Genomic DNA, 18,408 nt, shown 5'->3' on the forward strand with positions numbered 1-18,408 from the left:
CTTGATTGGTCAGAGCTAGCAATGTGCTTTGAGAGTGTAGTGTGATTCTAACTAGCATCCTTTGGTGGGACACCAAACTTAGAATCGCACTTTCACTCTTGAATTGTTTTGGTGTGGAATACCAAACTTAGCTCCTTGCGATGCAGGGGAAACAACTTGTGATCTTTATTGAAATGCAGCTGAAAAAGTAGTTACCTAAGGTTGGGTTGCCTCCCAACAAAGCGCTCTTTTATCGTCGCTAGCTCGACAGGTCTCCCTCATCAGGGTGGTTGGTAATGCTTGAAGTCTTCCCCTCTTGCTATGGACTTGTATCCATTGGTTGTATCAATGATCTCGACATGTTCCAGGGAGAGAATTCTGTTGATAGTGAAGACTTTAGGTAACTGAGATGGTACAGTGGGGAGATTAGGGGGAATATCTGTGAAATAAGCTGAGATCACTCTATCCCCTGGAGAGAAGTCTTCCGTAGGGATCTTTTTGTTCCTTCACTTCCTTGGTACCTTCTTCCTTGTGTCTTTTGATATTGCCTTGCTCTTGATGACTCCTTCCTCTAAGGTGGTTGATACCAGGCATCTTGGCTAGTTTTACTAGCCATTTTTTGTATGCTTTAGGTTGGTTTCATGTATTTTCTTAGGAAATAAGCAAGTATTTGGTTGAAAATACAATCATACCATGATTCAAGCAACCATTGTGAATTTTGAATGATTTCATGAGAATTATGCATAAATTGAATGATAAATTGGATGATGCATGATCCCATGATTAAGAACAAGACTTTGATGCACTTTGTTTGATTGATTTCAGGCCAAAAGAAGAAGAGAAGAGCCACGTTAGTGGCTACGTTAGTTACATTAACGTGGGCACTAACGTGGAAGGAAGGAAAGCCCCAACATTAGTGAGAAACGTTAGTGGCATTAACTTTGAAGAAAGGAAATGGAGCCAACGTTAGTGACACTTAACATTATCACTAACGTTGGACCAAGCTCATAAGTGGCCACGTTAGTTGCCACGTTAACTTAGTTAACGTGGCCTCTAACGTTAAGAAGAAAAGGGGATGCCAACGTTAGTGACATTCAACTTTATCACTAACGTTGGCCAAGTCACAAGAAGCCACGTTAACTCCCACGTTAATCTAGTTAACGTGGAAGCTAACGTGAAGAAACAAGGTTGTCGACAACGTTAGTGACACCAAACATTGTCACTAACGTTGGAAGAAACCCACACTATCCCCAAGAAGCCACGTTAACTCCCACGTTAACTTAGTTAACGTGAAGAAGAAAGGTGATCGCCAACGTTAGTGACACCCAACATTGTCACTAACGTTGGAAGGAGCCCACACAAGCCACAATGAGCCACGTTAACTCCCACGTTAACTTAGTTAATGTGGTAGTTAACGTGGGCAAAAATTCCCACCTGGCAGCCTGACCATGCCTTCTTCAAACAAGAATAACTTGAGCCACAAAACTCCAAATGAGGTGATTCTAGTGGAATTGGAAAGTAGGATTCCAGAGCTTTCCAAGCATATATGGCACTACATGATGGACACTAAATTTGAGGGAGAAAACTTGCCCCGAAAGTGCAAAGATGAACATAGTATCAACCTGTAGTAAGGCCAGCTGACCTCTTCACCTTCCAAGAAGTATAACTCGAGCTTTAAAGCTCCAAATGATGCGCTTTTAATAGGGTTGGAAAGTAGACATCCAGGGCTTTCCAACAATATATAATAGTATGGGGTGGACATTAAGTTTGAACTCCATAAACTGGCAATAATGAAGCCGTGGTCGCTAGTGTTATTGGCACTCAAGTTTTCCATTAACGCTAGCAACTATGCCAGCGACCATGTCCACTTCAAAGGAGTATAACTTGAGTTACAGAGATCCAATTGAAATGATTCTAGTTGCGTTAGAAAGCTGACATTCAGATCTTTCCAAAAATATATAATAGTCTATATTGAGCATGGAATTGAAGCACAAACAAGAGGCATCTTTTAAGCCCCAAAACACCAACTGGGCAGCATTTCACCATGGGCCTCAATTTGATCACTTCTCTTTCAAGGACCACCCAACCTCAAGGAAGCAAGCCCACAAAGTGTCAACTAATCAAAGGCCACAAGAAGCATCTAGAATAGGAATTTTTATTTAATTGTAATTTGCTTTTAATTTCATTTTGTAATTTAGGAGAGCCTATATAAAGGCCTTAGTTTTTACTTGAAAAGGGAGAACATAGAATTGGACAGAAGGAAACATAGAAATTGGGGATTGACGAGGGGTCTTCGAACTTCCTCCCCTCACACACTTTTCTTTCTCTTTCTTTTCTTTGTACTTTTCATTTTTATGAATTTTGAAGTTTCAATTTCAGTTTTAATCTTCATCTTTACTTTTATACACTTTCTTTCTTTTCTATTTTGTTAGAGCAATGACCAACTAACTCTTTTCATTGGGTTAGAGAGCTCTATTGTGATTCAACGAATTAAGTGTAGTTCTTATTCTTCTTCTTCTATCTTTTCTCTTGATTTTGCTTGAAAGCTTTCGATCTTCATCCAATTGGGTAGTTATCTTGGAAAAGAAGCTATTCATACTTAGATCTCTTCTGAACCTTGGAAAAGGAATGAAGAGATCATGCTAGAAATGCTTTCTCATGTTGTACCAAATTGGGTTTGGAAGGATATGTGACTATGATCCTCCAACACTTGATTTGGGAATGCATGTGGTATAATCAGTGACCATACTTCATCTCTTCTCATGAGCAATTGACCAAGGAATTGGCTATTGATCAAGATTTGAGAGATTGAATTATAAGTAATTGTAATTCGATCACTTAAGATTGCCAAGGAGATCAATGAATGATTGAGGAAGAGATGAGAATGAACTTAATCCGGAGGATTACAATATCTCTTGATCCCAATGTTCATTTTATTTTTAGTTCTTACATTTACTTTTCTTGCCATTTTACTCCTCTGCACTTTATTGCTTTCTTTACTTTTCTGCCATTTACATTTCCTTGTTACCTATCACTCCAATATGATTCGTCTAACTAGGATAATCAATTAACCATTGATTGCTTAATCTGTTAATCTCTGTGGGATTCGACCTCACTCTATTGTGAGTTTTACTTGACGACAATTCGGTAGACTTGCCGAAAGAAAATTTGTTGAGAGACAGTTTCCACCTGCATCAGTGGTTTTGTTGCTTCCTTCACATATCTCTGGTGGTTTAGGTTCCTCCAGTTTTTCCTTGAGCTGTGACAACTGATGGTGTTTTTGTGGAAAAATGAATTTCCAACACACATATCCAACCGGCAAGTGTACCGGGTCGCATCAAGTAGTAATAACTCACTTAGAGTGAGGTCGATCCCACAGGGATTGATGGATCAAGCAACTTTAGTGGGTGATTAGTTTAGTCAAGCTAACATTGAAGTGAAGTTGAGTGAAATCGTAGCCAACAGAAAGTAAATTGACAAGAATTGTAAATGACAGAATGTGAATAGGCAGGAAGCTTAAAGAACAAGTAATGTAAATTGCAGAAACTTAAATGACAAGAAATGTAAATTGCAGGAAATGTAAAGGGAATTGGGTGCAGGAAATTTAAAGGAAAGCAATAAGCAGCACTTAGAATAATTGCAGAATAATTAAATTGCATAAAAAGTAAAAGGGATTGGGTGCTGGGAATTAAAACTTCAATAAGAAAATGTAAAATGCAATCAAGCAAAGAAATAAAAGATGAAGTAAGTGCAGCAGATTCAAACAGAGATGAAAATTGCTTGAAGAACAAGACAGAAAGAAACTTAGCTCAATTGTAAAATCTAAAAGAGGATTTGAGGATCCAAGAAGAGCAACGAACTCAGGAAGCAAATCTGGATCTCAATTCTCCTTTGCTTAGTCAGAAAATATATTGCAGAATAAACTGAGGTTTAAAAATAGCAGAGAAGATTAAAACCCAATCCTTAGATGAATTGAGAGGAAGAGTGGAAGATGATTCTCAGAATTTGAATCAATGGAGCTCTTCAACCTCAATTCAAGATCTAAAACAGAAAAGCTAAAGTTGCAGAAGAAGAAGATTTAAAACAGCAAATGGATTTTGAATTATGCAGAAAGATTAACAAGAGATCTCAAGGTGGAATTGAAACACAAGTTCTTCAATTCTCCACCCAAGATCCAAAACGAAAATGAAAACTAAGAGAGCTTTCTAATGGAGCTGCACTCAAATATTCTCTAATGGGGCTCGCCTACAATAGATGAAAATGATGCCTTTATATAGGCTTTAAAAATGAAAAATGAAAATGAAATTAAAACAAATTACAAAAATGAAAATCCTAATTTAATTGATCCATGTGCCTTTGAGTGATGATGTGGGCTTAGCTTGCTTTGGATTTGAGGAGAAATGGGTTTGGTTGGCCTTGTTTCAATTTGGTGAGGAATTGAATTAAATTGAATTTTGGTTGATTTTTGGCCCATAACACTCCCAGGAGGCTGCCCTGCCCTTGTGGAGGGCAGGGCAGAAAATGTTCGTGCGCCCTTGGTGCGTGCTGGTTGGTGTGAGTTGGTGCTGCAGGATGCTGCCCTGCCCTCGCGGAGGGCAGGGCAGAGTTTTTTGGTGCGCCAGAATGGTGCTGCTGGTGCTGCCGGGTGATGCCTGTGCGCCAGAATGATGCTGCCGAGCCTTCCCTTGGTGCGCCAGATTGGTGCATGTGTGTGCATCACCAAAATGCTGCCCTGCCCTCGCGGAGGGCAGGGCAGTGTTTTCAAAAGTGAAGTTCCAAGTTCGAAACTTGGTGGATGCACACGCTACTTCTTTTCCTTGGTTTTCTTGGCACCAAAGTAAGGCCTAGTTTCTTGCTTCCTCATGGCCCTTAAAGATGCCTTTCGTTCCTGCCTCAATTGTATGCCAAATATGGATTGTTATATATCGTTGGAAAGCTATGAATGTCAGCTTTCCAACACAACTGGAAGCACATCAATTGGACGTCTGTAGCTCAAGTTATAGCCCTTTGAAGTAGGCATGGTCATGCTGTGAGCGGCCAGATTTTAACTTAGCGAAAATTTTGCTCCAACCTCACTTTGTTTCATCATGATTCTGCCCTGCCCTTGGCAAGGGCAGGGCAGTGTGCGTGCTGGCTGCTTCCTTCCTTGATTTGGTCATGGGCCACGCTTTTAAAAGCGTGGCCTAAGGCTCCAAAGTGTACCCAACTTCAAAGTGTACCCCAAAGCTCTTTTTTTCTCCTTTTTTTGTGCTTCTTTGCTTCTTTTTCTTCTTATTTTCTACAAGATTTATAAAATTAAAATATCAAGAAAACATATCATTTAAGTACAAAAGCATTCAATATTTAAGCACAAATTATCAATTTCTTGTATGAAAAGCATAGAAAAATAGGTATATGATGACATGTCATCAACAACTGCCTGTTTCCATGTTCCTCATGCATGAGTTTCCCTAGATGGGTTGGGTGTGCTTCAATGCTTGCTTCCTCCTTCAACATCTCATTGTGATCTTCGCTTGGTTCCTTGTGCTCTTGGTCTGCTTCTTGTGAGAGTTTGAAGACATTAAAGCTGAGTCGTTCATCATGGATCCTCAATATTAGCTCCCCTTGCTCCACATGTATGAGTGCTCTGGCTGTAGCTAGGAATGGTCTTCCTAATATGATTGGGTGAGTGTGACTCTCTTCCATGTCCAGAATGACAAAGTCTGTTGGGAGAAAGTATTTTCCAACTTTTAGCAACACATTCTCGACCACTCCTATTGCTTGCTTTTGAGTCTTGTCAGCCAGTCTGATGACCACATCTGTGGGCATTATCTCATTGATCTGCAGCCTCTTTACCAAGGATAATGGCAGTAAGTTGATGCTTGCCCCCAAATCACAGAGTGCTCTATCGAATATTGTTTCTCCTATGGCACAGGGGATGTGAAAACTCCCTGGGTCTTTTCTTTTTGCAGGCAACTCAGGTTGAATAAGGGCACTACATTTCTTGTTCAATACTATAGTCTGGCCTCCTTTGAGTGAGCTTTTCCTGGGAAGAAGTTCCTTCATATACTTGATGAATGCAGGCATTTGTTGGATGGCCTTGATGAATGGTATGTTCACATGCAGAGGTGCAAACAAGTCTAGGAACCTTGAGTATATTCTCTTCCCCACAGCACCATTGAGCAGTTGGGGAAATGGTGCATAGAGCTTAAGCAACTCTTGTTGTGAGATTTCTGGTTCTTGGTGATCTCTATCCTCCTCCTCTGTTGAGTTGTCTTCAGGCTGTTTGGAGAGTTTGCCTTGCTTGTCTTTAGCCTCTTGATCACTTGTAGTGACCATTTTGCAATCTTCCCATCTTACTTTCTTTGCTTCTCCTCTTGGGTTTTTCTCCGTGTCACTTGGGAAGCTATCAGTAGGTTTGGGAATCTTTTGAGCTAAGCATCCCACTTGGAATTCCAGCTTCTTGATGGTCTCTCCCTGGTTCTTAATATTGGCTCGCACCTCCTCTTTGAACACCTTGTTTTCTTGAATCTCTTGGCATATTCCTTCAAGTAAGGTTTCAATCTTAGAGAGCTTGTCATCAAATGATGGTGGATTGGGAGTAGAGGTGTTGTTTTGGTTTTGATATGGGTGTGGAGAAGTGTTGTTGTGGGGGTGTTGATATGTCCTCTGTGTGAATTGTTGGTGAGCTACACTGTTGGTGGAATTGTAACATCTCTGGTCTTGACTTTGATCTTGCTGATTCCCCCACCCAAAGTTTGGGTGGTTCCTCCATCCAGGATTGTATGTCTTGGAGTATGGATCATGGTTCTGTCTAGGTGAATTCCCAATGTAGTTGGCTTGCTCAAGATTACCCTCTGCCTCTTCAACTCCTTCTTGGGTTGTTGAGGAGGTGGTGATTGGTGCCACTTGGTTCCTCTCCATCTTCTTGGTGAGGTCAGCTAGTGATGAGCGGATAATTTGTACGCTTTTTGGCATTGTTTTTAGTATGTTTTTGGTATGATATAGTTAGTTTTTAGTATATTTTTATTAGTTTTTAGTTAAAATTCACTTTTCTGAACTTTACTATGAGTTTGTGTGTTTTTCTGTGATTTCAGGTATTTTCTGGCTGAAATTGAGGGACCTGAGCAAAAATCTGATTCAGAGACTAAAAAGGACTACAGATGCTGTTGGATTCTGACCTCCCTGCACTCGAAGTGGATTTTCTGGAGCTACCGAAGCCCAATTGGCGCGCTCTCAACGGCGTTGGAAAGTAGACATCCTGGGCTTTCCAGCAATATATGATAGTCCATACTTTGCCCAAGATTTGATGGCCCAAACCGGCGTTCAAAGTCACCCTCAGAAATCCCAGCGTTAAACGCTGGAACTGGCACCCAAATGGGAGTTAAACGCCCAAACTGGCACTAAAGCTGGCGTTTAACTCCAAGAAGAGTCTCTACACGAAAATGCTTCATTGCTCAGCCCAAGCACACACCAAGTGGGCCCGGAAGTGGATTTTTATGTCATTTACTCATTTCTGTAAACCTTAGGCTACTAGTTCTCTATAAGTAGGACCTTTTACTATTGTATTTGGGGACTTTGGTAGCTATCTTCATTTTTATGCTATCTTAGATCACTGGGAGGCTGGCCATTCGGCCATGCCTAGACCTTGTTCTTATGTATTTTCAACGGTGGAGTTTCTACACACCATAGATTAAGGTGTGGAGCTCTGCTGTACCTCGAGTATTAATGCAATTACTATTGTTCTTCCATTCAATTCCGCTTGTTCTTGTTCTAAGATATCACTTGTTCTTCAACTTGATGAATGTGATGATCCGTGACACTCATCATCATTCTCACCTATGAACGTGTGACTGACAACCACCTCCGTTCTACATTCGATTGGGTGAATATCGCTTGGATTCCTGATTGCACGATGCATGGTTGATCGCCTGACAACCGAGTGCTCGTCTGACAAACAAGCCAACCATTCCGTGAGATCAGAGTCTTCGTGGTATAGGCTAGAACTGATGGCAGCATTCAAGAGAATCCGGAAGGTCTAACCTTGTCTGTGGTATTCTGAGTAGGATTCAATGATTGAATGACTGTGACGTGCTTCAAACTCCTAGCAGGCGGGGCGTTAGTGACAGACGCAAAAGAATCGATGGATTCTATTCCGGCCTGACCGAGAACCGACAGATGATTACCCATGCTGTGACAGAGCATAGGCGACGTTTTCACTGAGAGGATGGGAGGTAGCCAGTGACAATGGTGAAACCCTACATGAGCTTGCCATGGAAAGGAGTAAGAAGGATTGGATGAAGACAGTAGGAAAGCAGAGAGACGGAAGGGAAGGCATCTTCATGCGCTTATCTGAAGTTCCTACCAATGAATTACATAAGTATCTCTATCTTTACCTTTATGTTTATTTCGTTCATCATCATACATCCATTTGAGTTTGCCTGACTAAGATTTACAAGATGACCATAGCTTGCTTCATACTAACAATCTCCGTGGGATCGACCCTTACTCGCGTAAGGTTTATTACTTGGACGACCCAGTGCACTTGCTGGTTAGTTGTGCGAAGTTGTGTAATGCCATGGTACTGAGCTACCAAGTTTTTGGGGTTCATGACCGGGGATTATGAGAGTTGTGAAAAGTATTGTTCACAATTTCGCGCACCAAGTTTTTGACGCCGTTGCCGGGGATTGTTCAAGTTTTGAGCAAGCTTTTGGTAACATCAGTGCTAAGGATTGTTCAGTTTGGACAACTGACGGTTCATCTTGTTGCTTAGATTAGGTATTTATTTATTTATTTTTTTCGAAATTCTTGAAGAGGAATTCTAGAGTTTCATGATGATTTGTTGAAGTCTGGCTGGCTGAGAAGCCATGTCTAATTTCATTGGACCGAGGTTTCAACTTATCATCACAAGAGCTTCTTGATTTTTATCAATCTTGCTTTTGGAGCAGTGATCTGCTAAGGCTTGGCTGGCCTTTGGCCATGTCTAGTGTTTTGGACCGAAGCTTTCTTTGAAAGCTTGGCTCGCTGTGAAGCCATGTCTAATTCCTGGACCGGAGTCTTAGACTAGCATTGCACTGATTCCTGGGATTCTCATTGAGAATTTTGATACCTTTATTTTCTTCTTCCACTTAATTTTCGAAAAACACAAAAAAAAAATTTACAAAATCATAAAATCCAAAAAAAATTTTCTTGTTTGAGTCCAGTGTCTCATCTTAAGTTTGGTGTCAATTGCATGCATTCATTCATGTGTCTTAAGAATCTTCAAGCAATTCTTGATGATTTCTTATTTTGATCTTTGAATTCAATTGACTTGAGTGTTTATGTGTCTCATATGCATTTTGTTAGTGTCAGTAGTATACAAACTGCCAAGTTTGGTGTCTTGCATGCATTGTTATTTAATTCTTGTTGCATTTTGATTATTAAAAATCCAAAAAATATTTTTAATTTGTGTCTTCTCAAGTCAATAATATAGAGAATTGAAGATTCAGAACATTCTGCAGAGGAGTTACACAGAAAAAGCTGGGCGTTCAAAACGCCCAGTAAAGAAGGACAGACTGGCGTTTAAACGCCAGCCAGGGTACCTGGTTGGGCGTTTAACGCCCAAAGAGGTATAATTTTGGGCGTTAAACGCCAGAATGTGCACCATTCTGGGCGTTTAACGCCAGGATGGCTAAAGGGGGAAGATTTTGTTTTCAAATCAAATTTTTTTTTAGTTTTCAAAATCTTTTCACAATCAAATCTTTTTCAAATCAATTTTTCAATCAAATCTTTTTCAAAATCAATTTCTTTCCATTTTCAAAGATACTTGCTACCAATTAATGATTTGATTCAATGTTTCAAGTATGTTGCCTTTTCTGTTGAGAGAGGTTTAATGTTTGAATCATATCTTTTCTTGTTAGTCAAGTTTTTAATTTTCAAAATCAAATCTTTTTAAAATGTTTTTCAAATCACATCTTCTCAATCACATCTTTTTAAAACCAATCATATTTTCTTAATCACATCTTTTTCAAAATAGTTTTCAATCAAATCTTCTTGATTTCTAATTTCAAAATCTTTTTTCAAAAATCACTTGATTTCTTTTCAACTTTCATTTTTGAAAATTAAGTAATGTTTTTCAAAAATATTTTCAAAATTTTTCACTTAATTTTCGAAAATCACTTCCCTTCTTCTCACATCCTTCTATTTATGGACTAACACTATTCCTTAATGCAAAAATTCGAACTCCATCTTCTTTGATAAGTTCGAATTTTCTACTCCTGTCTTCTACCTTTCTCTTCCTCTGACACTTCAAGGAATCTCTATACTGTGACATAGAGGATTCCACATTTTCTTGTTCTCTTCTCTTTCTTATGAGCAGGAGCAAAGACAAAAACATTCTTGTTGAGGCTGACCCTGAACCTGAAAGGACCTTGAAGAGAAAGCTAAGAGAAGCCAAAGCACAACTCTCTTTAGAGGACCTGAACGAATTCTTCAAAGAAGAAGAACACATGGCAGCCGAAAACAACAACAATGGCAACAATGCAAGGAAGGTGCTGGGTGACTTTGCTGCACCTACTCCCGACTTCTATGGGAGAAGCATCTCTATCCCTGCCATTAGAGCAAACAACTTTGAGCTTAAGCCTCAATTAGTTTCTCTAATGCAACAGAATTGCAAATTCCATGGACTTCCATTGGAAGATCCTCATCAGTTTTTAGCTGAATTCTTGCAAATCTGTGACACTGTTAAGACCAATGGGGTTGACCCTAAGGTCTACAGACTTATGCTATTCCCTTTTGCTGTAAGAGACAGAGCTAGAATATGGTTGGACTCTCAACCTAAAGAAAGCCTGGACTCTTGGGAAAAGCTAGTCAATGCCTTCTTGGCAAAGTTCTTTCCACCTCAAAAATTGAGTAAGCTTAGAGTGGAAGTCCAAACCTTCAGACAGAAGGAAGGAGAATCCCTCTATGAAGCTTGGAAAAGATACAAACAATTAATCAGAAAATGTCCCTCTGACATGCTTTCTGAATGGAGCATCATAGGAATTTTCTATGATGGTCTCTCTGAACTATCCAAGATGTCTTTGGATAGCTCTGCAGGAGGATCTCTTCATCTAAAGAAGACGCCTACTGAAGCTCAAGAACTGATTGAAATGGTTGCAAATAACCAATTCATGTACACTTCTGAAAGAAATCCTGTGAACAATGGGACTAGTCAGAAGAAAGGAGTTCTTGAGATTGACACTCTGAATGCCATATTGGCTCAGAACAAAATATTGACTCAACAAGTCAATATGATTTCTCAAAGTCTGTCTGGAATGCAAAATGCACCAAGCAGTACTAAGGAAGCTTCATCTGAGGAAGAAGCTTATAATCCTGAGAACCCTTCAATGGAAGAGGTGAATTACATGGGAGAACCCTATGGAAACACCTATAATCCTTCATGGAGAAATCATCCAAATTTTTCATGGAAGGATCAACAGAGACCCCAACAAGGTTTCAACAACAATAATGGTGGAAGAAACAGGTTTAGCAATAGCAAGCCTTTTCCATCATCTTCTCAGCAACAGACAGAGAGTTCTAAGCAGAATAACTCTGACTTAGCAACCATGGTCTCTGATCTAATCAAAACCACTCAAAGTTTCATGACTGAAACAAGGTCTTCCATCAGAAATTTGGAAGGACAAGTGGGTCAGCTGAGCAAGAAAATTACTGAACTCCCTCCTAGTACTCTCCCAAGCAATACAGAAGAAAATCCAAAAGGAGAGTGCAAGGCCATCAACATGGCCGAATTTTGGGAGGAAGAAGAGGCAGTGAACGCCACTGAGGAAGGCCTCACTGGACGTCCACTGGCCTCCAATGAGTTCCCCAATGAGGAACCATGGGAATCTGAGGCTCAAACTGAGACCATAGAGATTCCATTGGACTTACTTCTGCCATTCATGAGCTCTGATGAGTATTCTTCCTCTGAAGAGGATGAGTATGTCACTGAAGAGCAAGTTGCTAAATATCTTGGAGCAATCATGAAGCTAAATGACAAGTTATTTGGAAATGAGACTTGGGAGGATGAACCCCCTCTCCTCACCAAAGAACTGGATAACTTGTCTAGGCAAAAACTGCCTCAAAAGAGGCAGAACCCTGGGAAGTTTTCAATACCTTGTACCATAGGCACCATGACCTTCAAGAAGGCCTTGTGTGACTTAGGGTCAAGTGTAAACCTCATGCCTCTCTCTGTAATGGAGAAGTTAGGGATCTCTGAGGTGCAAGCTGCAAAAATCTCACTAGAGATGGCAGACAACTCAAGAAAACAAGCCCATGGACTTGTAGAGGATGTTTTGGTTAAAGTTGAAGACCATTACATCCCTACTGATTTCATAATCCTAGAGACTGGGAAGTGCATGGATGAATCCATCATCCTTGGCAGACCCTTCCTAGCCACAGCAAAAGCTGTGATTGATGTTGATAGAGAGAGTTGATCATTCAAGTGAATGAAGAATCTTTGGTGTTTAAGACCCAAAGATATCCCTCTGTCATCATGGAGAGGAAGCATGAAGAGCTTCTCTCAAAGCAGAGCCAAACAGAGCCCCCACAGTCAAACTCTAAGTTTGGTGTTGGGAGGCCACAACCAAACTCTAAGTTTGGTGTTGAACCCCCACATTCAAACTCTAAGTTTGGTGTTGGGAGGTTCCAACATGGCTCTGAGCATCTGTAAGGCTCCATGAGAGTCCTCTGTCAAGCTACTGACATTAAAGAAGCGCTTGTTGGGAGGCAACCCAATGTTATATTTTATCTATTTTCTTTTGTTATTTTATTTTTTTTTGTAGGTTGATGATCATGAGAAGTCACAAATTTAATGAAAAAAAGCAAAAATAGAATGAAAAACAGGAAGAAAAACAGCACACCCTGGAGGACGCACCCACTGGCGTTTAAACGCCAGTGAGGTTAGCTGTTGGGCGTTTAACGCCCAGTCTGGCACCATTCTGGGCGTTTAACGCCAGAAAGGGGCACCAGACTGGCGTTAAACGCCAGAAAGGGGCAAGAAGCTGGCGTTAAACGCCAGAAATGGGCACCAGCCCGGCGTTTAACGCCAGAAATGGCTAAAAACGTGATTTTGTTTGCCATTTGGTGCAGGGATGACTTTTCCTTGACACCTCAGGATCTGTGGACCCCACAGGATCCCCACCTACCCTACCACTCTCTCTCTCTTCTTCACCCATTCACCAATCACCTCAACACCTCTTCCCCAAAAACCCTTCACCTATCAAATCCCATCTTTCTCTTCACCACTCACATCCATCCTTCATAAAACCCCACCTACCTCACCATTCAAATTCAAACCACTTTCCCACCCAAACCCACCCTCAAGTGACCGAAACCTACCCTTTGCCTCTCCTATATAAACCCTCCTTCACTCCTTCATTTTTACACAACATACACACCACTTCTCCCCTTCTTGGCCAAAAACAAAAGCCATTCCCTTTCCCCTCATTTCTTCTTCTTCTACTCTCTTCTTTCTTCTTTTGCTCGAGGACGAGCAAACATTTTAAGTTTGGTGTGGTAAAAGCATTGCTTTTTGTTTTTCCATAACCATTTATGGCATCCAAGGCCGGAGAAACCTCTAGAAAGAGGAAAGGGAAGGCAAAAGCTTCCACCTCCGAGTCATGGGAGATGGAGAGATTCATCTCAAGGGTGCATCAAGACCACTTCTATGAAGTTGTGGCCTTGAAGAAGGTGATCCCCGATGTCCCTTTTTCACTCAAAAAGGGTGAATATCCAGAGATCCGACATGAGATCCGAAGAAGAGGTTGGGAAGTCCTTACCAACCCCATTCAACAAGTCGGAATCTTGATGGTTCAAGAGTTCTATGCCAATGCATGGATCACCAAGAACCATGACCAAAGTGTGAACCCGAATCCAAAGAATTATCTTACTATGGTTCGGGGGAAATACTTGGATTTTAGTCCGGAAAGTGTGAGGGTGGCGTTCAACTTGCCTATGATGCAAGGAGATGAACATCCTTACACTAGAAGGGTCAAACTTGATCAAAGGTTGGACCAAGTCCTCACAATCATATGTGAAGAGGGCGCCCAATGGAAGAGAGATTCAAGAGGAAAGCCGGTTCAATTGAGAAGGCATGACCTCAAGCCCGTGGCTAGAGGATGGTTGGAGTTCATCCAACGCTCAATCATTCCCACTAGCAACCGGTCCGAAGTTACCATAGACCGGGCTATCATGATTCATAGCATCATGATTGGAGAAGAAATAGAAGTTCATGAGGTTATAGCCCAAGAACTCTATAAGGTGGCGGACAAGTCCTCTACCTTGACAAGGTTAGCCTTCCCTCATCTCATTTGTCACCTCTGTTATTCAGTTGGAGTTGACATAGAGGGAGACACCCCTATTGATGAGGACAAGCCCATCACTAAGAAGAGGATGGAGCACACAAGAGATCTCACTCATCATGAGATCCCTGAGATTCCTCAAGGGATGCACTTTCCTCCACAAAACTATTGGGAGCAACTAAACACCTCCCTAGGAGAATTGAGTTCCAACATGGGACAACTAAGGGTGGAGCACCAAGAACACTCCATCATCCTCCATGAAATTAGAGAAGATCAAAGAATCATGAGGGAGGAGCAACAAAGACAAGGAAGAAACATTGAGGAGCTCAAGCACTCCATAGGATCTTCAAGAGGAAGAAAGAGCCGCCATCACTAAGGTGGACCCGTTCTTTGATTTCCTTGTTCTTTATTCTTCTGTTTTTCGAATTTTATGCTTATGTTTATCCATGTTTGTGTCTTGTGATCATTAGTGTCTTAGTGTCTATGCCTTAAAGTTATGAATGTCCTATGAATCCATCACCTTTCTTGAATAAAAACGTGCTTAATTGAAAAAGAAAAAGAATTGCATGAATTCTGAATTTTATAATAGTTTAATTATTTTGATGTGGTGGCAATATTTTTGTTCTCTGAATGTATGCTTAAACAGTGCATATGTATCTTGAATTTGTGGTTCATGAATGTTGGCTCTTGAAAGAATGATGAAAAAGGAGACATGTTACTGAGGATCTGAAAAATCATAAAAATGATTCTTGAAGCAAGAAAAAGCAATGAAAAAAAAAGCAAAAAAAAAAGAAAAATTTTGAAAAAAAAAAGAGAAAAAGAAAAGAAAACGAAAAAAAAAGAGAGAAAAGAAAGAAATAAAGTTGTGATCCAAGGCAAAAAGAGTGTGCTTAAGAACCCTGGACACCTCTAATTGGGGACTTTAGCAAAGCTGAGTCACAATCTGAAAAGGTTCACCCAATTATGTGTCTGTGGCATGTATGTATCCGGTGGTAATACTGGAAGACAGAGTGCTTTGGGCCACAGCCAAGACTCAATAAGTAGCTATGTTCAAGAATCATCATACTCTACTAGGAGAATCAATAACACTATCTGGATTCTAAGTTCCTAAAGAAGCCAATCATTCTGAATTTCAAAGGATAGAGTGAGATGCCAAAACTATTCAGAGGCAAAAAGCTAAAAGCCCCACTCATCTAATTAATACTGATCTCCACAGATGTTTTTGGGATTCATTGCATATTCTATTCTTTTTATCTTATTTGATTTTCAGTTGCTTGAGGACAAGCAACAATTTAAGTTTGGTGTTGTGATGAGCGGATAATTTGTACGCTTTTTGGCATTGTTTTTAGTATGTTTTTGGTATGATATAGTTAGTTTTTAGTATATTTTTATTAGTTTTTAGTTAAAATTCACTTTTCTGGACTTTACTATGAGTTTGTGTGTTTTTCTGTGATTTCAGGTATTTTCTGGCTGAAATTGAGGGACCTGAGCAAAAATCTGATTCAGAGACTAAAAAGGACTACAGATGCTGTTGGATTCTGACCTCCCTGCACTCGAAGTGGATTTTCTGGAGCTACAGAAGCCCAATTGGCGCGCTCTCAACGGCGTTGGAAATTAGACATCCTGGGCTTTCCAGCAATATATGATAGTTCATACTTTGCCCAAGATTTGATGGCCCAAACCGGCGTTCAAAGTCACCCTCAGAAATCCCAGCGTTAAACGCTGGAACTGGCACCCAAATGGGAGTTAAACGCCCAAACTGGCACTAAAGCTGGCGTTTAACTCCAAGAAGAGTCTCTACACGAAAATGCTTCATTGCTCAGCCCAAGCACACACCAAGTGGGCCCGGAAGTGGATTTTTATGTCATTTACTCATTTCTGTAAACCTTAGGCTACTAGTTCTCTATAAGTAGGACCTTTTACTATTGTATTTGGGGACTTTGGTAGCTATCTTCATTTTTATGCTATCTTAGATCACTGGGAGGCTGGCCATTCGGCCATGCCTAGACCTTGTTCTTATGTATTTTCAACGGTGGAGTTTCTACACACCATAGATTAAGGTGTGGAGCTCTGCTGTACCTCGAGTATTAATGCAATTACTATTGTTCTTCCATTCAATTCCGCTTGTTCTTGTTCTAAGATATCACTTGTTCTTCAACTTGATGAATGTGATGATCCGTGACACTCATCATCATTCTCACCTATGAACGTGTGACTGACAACCACCTCCGTTCTACATTCGATTGGGTGAATATCGCTTGGATTCCTGATTGCACGATGCATGGTTGATCGCCTGACAACCGAGTGCTCGTCTGACAAACGAGCCAACCATTTCGTGAGATCAGAGTCTTCGTGGTATAGGCTAGAACTGATGGCAGCATTCAAGAGAATCCGGAAGGTCTAACCTTGTCTGTGGTATTCTGAGTAGGATTCAATGATTGAATGACTGTGACGTGCTTCAAACTCCTAGCAGGCGGGGCGTTAGTGACAGACGCAAAAGAATCGATGGATTCTATTCCGGCCTGACCGAGAACCGACAGATGATTACCCATGCTGTGACAGAGCATAGGCGACGTTTTCACTGAGAGGATGGGAGGTAGCCAGTGACAATGGTGAAACCCTACATGAGCTTGCCATGGAAAGGAGTAAGAAGGATTGGATGAAGACAGTAGGAAAGCAGAGAGACGGAAGGGAAGGCATCTTCATGCGCTTATCTGAAGTTCCTACCAATGAATTACATAAGTATCTCTATCTTTACCTTTATGTTTATTTCGTTCATCATCATACATCCATTTGAGTTTGCCTGACTAAGATTTACAAGATGACCATAGCTTGCTTCATACTAACAATCTCCGTGGGATCGACCCTTACTCGCGTAAGGTTTATTACTTGGACGACCCAGTGCACTTGCTGGTTAGTTGTGCGAAGTTGTGTAATGCCATGGTACTGAGCTACCAAGTTTTTGGGGTTCATGACCGGGGATTATGAGAGTTGTGAAAAGTATTGTTCACAATTTCGCGCACCAGCTAGCTGCTTGGTAATGAGCTTGTTCTGAGCCAGCAGAGCATCTACATTGTTTAGCTCTATCACTCCTCTAGTGTTCCCTCTTTCGGAAGCATAGAAGTAGTCATTCTCAGCTACAGTCTCAATTACATATATGGCTTCTTCAATGGTCTTCTTCTTGTTCAATGATCCTCCAGAGGAATGGTCTACTGCATTCTTTGATTCATATGACAAGCCTTCATAGAAGATGTGCAACTGCACCCATTCATTGAACATATTTGGTGGACACCTCCTTGTTAGGTCTTTGAACCTTTCCCAAGCTTCATAAAGTGTCTCCCCATCTTGCTGTCTGAACGTCTGCACTTCAGTTCTCAGCCTATTGATCCTTTGAGGGGGGGTAAAACTTTGCCAAAAACTTATTCACTACCTCCTCCCAATTTGTCAAACTTTCTTTTGAGAAGGATTCAAGCCATTTGGATGCCTTGTCCCTGAGTGAAAAAGGGAACAAGAGCAGCCTATAGACATTCGGGTGGACTCCATTGGACTTCACTGTGTCACAAATCCTCAAGAAGGTGGTCAAGTGTTGATTCGGGTCTTCTTGAGCACCTCCTCCAAATGAGGAATTATTCTGCACAAGAGTGATGAGCTGAGGTTTTAGCTCGAAATTGTTGGCATGTATGGTGGGCTTCTGAATGCTACTTCCACAGTTGCCTGGGTTTGGATTGATGTAAGAGCCTAACACTCTTCTATCCTCCCCAGCATGATTTGCTCTACCTCCTCCCCCATGGTTATTAGCCTCTTCTTCATGTTGGTTTTCCATGTTGCCTTCCATGTTTAGTTCAAAGTGTTCCTCCTCCTTTTTAGCACCGATTGCATGTTTTTCTCTTGCTTCCCTCCTTAATCTAAGGAGGGTCCTCTCTGGTTCAGAATCGAAGGAAGTTGAAGCCCCGCTTCTTCTCCCTGTCATACAACCAACAAGTACAAGCAAGTAACAATATGTGCAGATAGTATTACTGTCAGAATTACTGTTAGTTGTGAGTGATGCAATATATCAAACAGTTAGTGGGTTACCAAACTGAATGGTAAATAACAAAGAACACGAAAGAGTAGAGGGGGAAGGGGAGAGGTT

This window comes from Arachis hypogaea, chromosome 6 (assembly GCF_003086295.3).
Source record: "Arachis hypogaea cultivar Tifrunner chromosome 6, arahy.Tifrunner.gnm2.J5K5, whole genome shotgun sequence".
In the NCBI taxonomy this organism is placed as follows: domain Eukaryota; kingdom Viridiplantae; phylum Streptophyta; class Magnoliopsida; order Fabales; family Fabaceae; genus Arachis; species Arachis hypogaea.